Raw genomic sequence first — 6,492 nt, forward strand, 5'->3', positions numbered from 1 at the left:
TCTAATGGCCCGACCACATTCAGCGTTTTCCCGGCGTTTCGTCACCCGGCGTCGCTCAGCGTCGACGCTGAGGGAGGCGCCAAGCCGAAACGTCGTGCTCAAGGCACACCTAGAGGTACCTAAAATCCCTATATAAGAAAAGTACCGCCATCTACTCTTTCCTCCGCCGCCTCCTCTCCTAAAGCGCTTGCTTTTTTCTTTACTTTTTGCTTGCGAAAGCCAAGTCGACGGTGGCGCTCCTAGAAAGTCCACGTTGAAGCTTTCAGGCCGGGCGCGCGCCGCCGCCGCCGCCGCCGCCGGCGACTGCGGCTGCGCAGAGGACTTTCAACATGGCTCTGAGGCGGAAAAAAAGAAAATATAAAGAAGTGAAAAGCGCGCGCTATCATCGTCCAATCGGAGATACAGGAGAGAGAGAAGCGGCGTTTATCAAAGGATGGCGGTACTTTTCTTATGAACGGCGGTTGCGGCGGCGGCGGCGTCGTCGGCGCGGCGCCGGGATCGGCGGCGGCGCAGTGCCATTTTCTGTCGGCGGCGGCGGCGCCGGCGGCGTGGAAACCGAAACCACAAATTTAAAGAGCTGTTTCGCTACATCCTTCATTGCTAAAGTGATTGAAATTTTGAGCTTTTCATAATAAGGGTGGAGAGGACCGAATACAGAGGCGTTGAAAGTGAGAGAAATACAAAACGTTTTGATAATCTTTTGCTTTTTAGCCGACACATTTGGAAAAATACTCGGCACATATCTGAAGGCGCGTAAAGTGTGTTTGTACATTTCATCCCCCACGAATATGCCGAACCTTGCTTATTTTTTTGCGTCGTAGTCGCAATTGTTTTCTTTTTATGCTATGCCTCGGTTTATATGAGCTATTGTTCCATTGAGCAAATAGTCAGTGAATTCGACTAGAATTGCTAAGCCAGCACCAGCGCACGTGACACTCTCTAGATATGTTAATCTTGCTTCCATTTGTCCTGATTGTTTTATGTAAAAATAAATAAAATTATAGAACAGGCCTCTTCTATTACCATCTATTGCTGGGTTCAACTCTTAAGCTGTCAACCAATCACCAGAAGATGCTACAACACACATTCCCGACTGGACAGTAACTGAAATCACTTGTTCTGAATGTTAGTTACCCTTTGCTTAACTTTTCTTATAACGGACTTTTTCCAGGAAGAAAAATTAATCAATATACTTTTTTTGTTTTTGCTTCAGGTGAATATTTTTTCAGCTGAGATATGTTATGACGTGGTTCAAAACAAATTTTGCTGAATTTGATTACTCGTAATCACGAGGTTGATTGAACCAAGTGCGGATTAGTAGAAATGCAGGCATTGCTCGGATGCACAATTACTTCAGGGGGGAAAAAAAGTTTTTTTTTTTTTTTAACCTGCACCTCGAAACTGTGTTATATATAGTTCAGTGCAGCTATCGGTGTCGTTGCATCTGATTTTTCATATGAATGTTCCAAAGAAACAGCACCATCCAGTATACATGTAGAAATATTTTTATTTAGGAAACGAACAAACTGGGAACAAAACAATGATTAGACCGAACAATTTCGTTCAGAGGCAATATTTGCAAGTCTGTAGTTATCAAGGAAATAATCATTGACCGTCACGGCTACCCCCTTTCTTGCAGTCGTCTTGCAGTTTGTGAATATCCATGCATAAAGTGTCTCTGCATGTTCGACGAGCTTACCGTGCACGCGTAGCGTTTTACCTTGCAGCTGCGGTGGGAACAGGCGAATATTTAAACTCTCACAATGAAATGATGAAACGGCTACGACCAACAGATTTAGTTCCATAAAGAACCAACGGCGCTCTACTCACGATTCGAAAGGCTTTGAGTCGTCCTCCTTTAATGACTTGATCAAGCAGCTCTTGCAGTAGTAGTCCGTCCCAACTGTCTTCTGATTTCCTCCAGTGATGTATGTTAAGTGTCCAAAATGTTTCCAAACAAAACTAGACTTCACCTTCGAATGCAACGGAATAATGCGAAAACTTCCAACTGGCATCTTTAACACATCGGGGCCAGAAATTGCTATCTCGCAGCAAGTTGCATCTCTCGCGTTGATGCTTTTTTCAGACCTATCGCCAATTCTATCCGCAACCACAGTACCCACGACTGTCAAGCCGTCATTCCGACGTTCTGAGGCCGCTGTTCCCTCTCGTCGCTCCATATTGCGCTTTTGAAAGAGGAGTTTCGGAATCCCACCATCCCGCGTTGCGCTGACTGGTGACGACACACATGCCCAGACGCGCGGAGAGCAGGGTTGCTTTTGTTTGTTTTGTGTTGCTTCATTGCTTCCCTACTTGCATAATTCTATGCCTGAGTCCGGGAAAAGATTTGAACAAGACAACACAAATCTCAAACGAAGCTGGATTTACTTACTGCACTTCGAGCCGCATTTTATCTTGAGGCATTATGTCCACATGATCAATGAAACTGAAGTTACAATTCCGAGGGGGACCCCAACGCTTGCTCCTAACGCTTGCTCCACATTTATATTAAAGGGTAAACAAGTCTCATCCGCCGTGGTTCCTCAGTGGTTACGGTGTTGGACTGCTGAGCACGAGGTCGCGGGATCGAATCCCAGCCACGGCGGCCTGCATTTCGATGGGGGCGAAATGCAGAAAACACCCGTGTACTTAGATTTAGGTGCACGTTAAAGAACCCCAGGTGGTCCAAATTAATACGGAGTCCCACATTACGGCGTGTCTCATAATCAGATGGTCGTTTTGGCACGTATAACCCCCATATACTATTATTATTAAACAAGTATCGTGATGCAGCGCGGAGAAAGTCGCACCAACACTTGAAGCTTAGTCGATTATGATGGTAATTATACCAAGCCGTTGGACAGTGGTCGACTGAAAAGCGAGCATATTGTGTAAATAAAAGTACATTGGTGTGCTATCACAACTTTGTTGTTTATTAATTGTTCATAACTCTACCAGCAAATACATGCAAAGTGCCTCGAGCGGCCAGTGCGCGCAGCAATTTTGCGTGTGTTCGCGGGCTTCTATCACGCTCGAAAAAAAAAAAACAGTTTTATGTAGCACGCATTGAGCAACAGAAACCTGTGTCGGGAGTTTTTCGTGGTGCTCTTCAATTTTCTCATTGACACTTTTCATCTCATTGTAATATTTGAGAAGTTGATTATTAAAACTAATTATGTAATTAGGCGGAATGCAAAAAAATAATCTGGGTGTCTCCAGGCGACGGCAAACATTTCATTTGTTCTGTCCCGCTACTTGGCATCTGCATATTTTTAAATCTTGGTGCATGATATAGTTCGGACACCCTGCATATTGCAGTCGGCTATCCAGCTCAGCCGCTCCCGAAAATCGCGGTAAGCGTCCGCAAATACTAATTTTACGCTTAGCACGTTCGTATAATGATGAAATAAACTTTTATTTTCGAGACAGTGTCCCGAGCGTTTGAGCTGTGTATCACTCTAAAAACAATGTCAATAATAAGCCAGGCACACTGCAACGAATACCACTTCGAAATGTGAAGTATTGCGGCTATGTCTCCTTTTCATCGGTCGAGGAGGAAAGGGTGCGCATCGAGCCTTTCCTCCTCTCTGGCTTGTGCGAGCCGGCGCGGCGAGGCTTGAAAGTGCTGCCGGTCGCACGCTGCAGGGCGATTTGGGGGTGTTTTAGCTATTTCTGAGTGCAATTTACGGGATGTCAGTTCTAACGAGGTCGTCGAACAACCACTGTGTAGCATTTAGGTGCAACAGTAGCTACAGTATCTCTAAATTTCTTTTGGATGTGCAAAAATGCGACGCGCATCATCAGCCGCGGTGTGCGTATGTGTTGTGAACTATGTTGGATGTATCGGTTTTTACTCGACGAAGAGTTGTAAAACATTTTCGTCAGCCACCGGCATCGTTCTCACGCATTTTAAGTCTAGTAGACTTCAAATGACTGTCTACGTTCAAGGCCGAATGCATTGCTCAACACAGTGAGCACTGCGGTTGGCAAACCAACATATACACACAAGCTTCGTGCTTCGATCGGCATTGCATTTTTTGCCCTGTAAGGCACAATATACAAAGGGGATCGCATAAAGAGATTCCAGCAGCTATTTGTAAGGCCACAATTTCCGTAAGATGGGTGAATGCGTCGTAGATGACTGAACTTACGAGACTTAAAAAAAAAAAAAAGTTCATATATGTACTCCTTTTGCGGCAAACTAAAACGAAACACGACGCAATAAGACTTCGTATGGCCGTGCCGCATGATTGGACCACTTGGACCATGCGCTATATAGAGCAAACAGATCTATAACAGCATTTAGTACTGCCTCGGACGCTCACGCAGTCTGCAGCTGGTCGTTCGACCACTCGAAAAGTACTGTATGGTATGCGGTTATTATTAACCAAATTATTTTATTTGTGGGCTCAAACCTTGCCCAGCAAACAAGACAGTCGCCCAATGTATCTACAGATAACAACTTGAACGCTTGTCAAAGTAAACAGCACGACTTATTCTCCAGTAGAACGGTACCCACGCTATTAGGATGGTCAAGTGTTTCGTAAGTACTCGTTGCAGCTAAACCAGAGCTTAGAATATTATACTGTGCTGAGAATGCTGCAATAAGGTAACATTCATGAAACGAATTTTCAGAAATACCTAACTGATATCCGAGGCTGATTGTAAGCTCAAACAAACGCGCACACCTCGCGCTGGGTGCTCCGTCCGCCCTAACGTCAGCATAAACTCCAGCCGCTTTAATTATTACTTCAGACTTAAATTCCTTCACTACGCCTCACACGACAATTCCCTACGTAGAAGACGCCATTTCATACTAAATACACCGCGCAAGTGCGAAAAAAACCACAAGAAACTGCCACCGAGCGTATACCACAGCATAGAACACGGGCGTTCGCCCAAGCCAGCATGCCAACTGCTCATAGATGGCGCCACTACCTACGCAATGGCGGCACCCATGAAAAAACCACGGCCGGACTGGAGAGGCGCGCGCGCTTTTCCAAGGAAAGCGCGCGCGCCTCTCCAGTCCGGCCGTGAAAAAACAGTCTATATACCAGACCAGTGGCGCACCGACGGGAAGGGGGGGGGGGTTGTAACCCCCCCCCCCCCGCCTCAGGCCGACCTAACCCCCCCTTTTCTTTAACCCCTTTTCTTTCCTTGCGCATTTGAGTACTGCAACTAAGATGTAAGACGCGCAATCGTCTGCACACTCGCAAAAAGCGCGTTTTTTGACAATTTCCCGTGACAAAATTGAAATGAGGGCTGTTTAGATGGTATTGGCAAACTGTCAACCCTCCCCCCCCCCCTCCCCTTGCAGAGATCCTGGGTGCGCTACTGTACCAGATGATTCTACAACTACAACACGCGCAAGCGACAGTATTTGAATTTTCCCATACGCATAACGAAGCTGCAAAGAATAAAAACCAGAAGCAAAAACATTTGTGCCTTGCTAGTCGTGCATTACTTCGTGGCGGTAAACTTCACCCGCAGAAAACGCCGGACGAAGTAGTTGTCCTAACAGCGCGACGGTCCGAAAGCTGGCCCGAAAGCTGACGTGCTTTCAAGTGCGGCCGACTACAGCGCCGCCGCATTTTTCTTCCCCTCGAGGCCCTCACCAGCGGAGGTAGGCACCCTAGCGGAGGTGGTATTGACCCTTTCGCGGAGCAGTTTGCTCTACAGGAACGAGATGGCGCTTTCGGCAGCGCGCCATACGTTGCCTCAGCGAATGCGCACGAATACGAAACCATTACTGCTTCTACCCTGCTACTGTACGATCAGCTGTCGAAAATGGAACTGGGTGTGCGCTAATGCACTGTGCCCAATTCATACTACAAAATGTGTAACGATAAAGGGAAGACGTGTGCGGTAGTTCGCTGCAAAAATAGTGATTCACATATTAATGAATGGAATCAACCTGTGTCGCCGCTGCTACATAAGGACTGCCTGTGTTGCCGCCCTTCGCAATGCACGGCTTTCCTCAAGGATAAAAAAATATAATTCATCCGCCTGCGCTGTATAGCTAACCTCCAAAGAAAAGACCAACTCCGGAACGTCGGCACTTGGGAGTGAGTACCGCTCGTTACAAAATGAAGTAGTGCCACTTACTGGCATAGTAAGTTTCCCGCACGCTATCTACACACATCCACCCTTACTCGCACGAAAACGTACGCCCACCCTATCGCCAACGTGTGAGTGAATAGGCGCACACTTGAATCAATGTGCCGAAGCATGAGTGACGACGACTACACCGACAATACACTAATGTTGGAAGCTGAATGTTTGGTCACGGTCCATAGAGCAAGCGAGGGACTGGCGATATGTCTTTGCTACGAGCTACCGCAAAGTACCGAACATTTAAATTCCAAGCTTTGTGCACAGCAAGAACAAATTTATCGCAGCAGAGCACACCCGCGAGTGATTACGCTAAAAATAAACAATCAGATAGTGGCCGCACCCACGAAACACACAAGCAGCTATTTGATGTCTAAAAGA

Source organism: Dermacentor silvarum, chromosome 1 (genome assembly GCF_013339745.2).
Source record: "Dermacentor silvarum isolate Dsil-2018 chromosome 1, BIME_Dsil_1.4, whole genome shotgun sequence".
In the NCBI taxonomy this organism is placed as follows: domain Eukaryota; kingdom Metazoa; phylum Arthropoda; class Arachnida; order Ixodida; family Ixodidae; genus Dermacentor; species Dermacentor silvarum.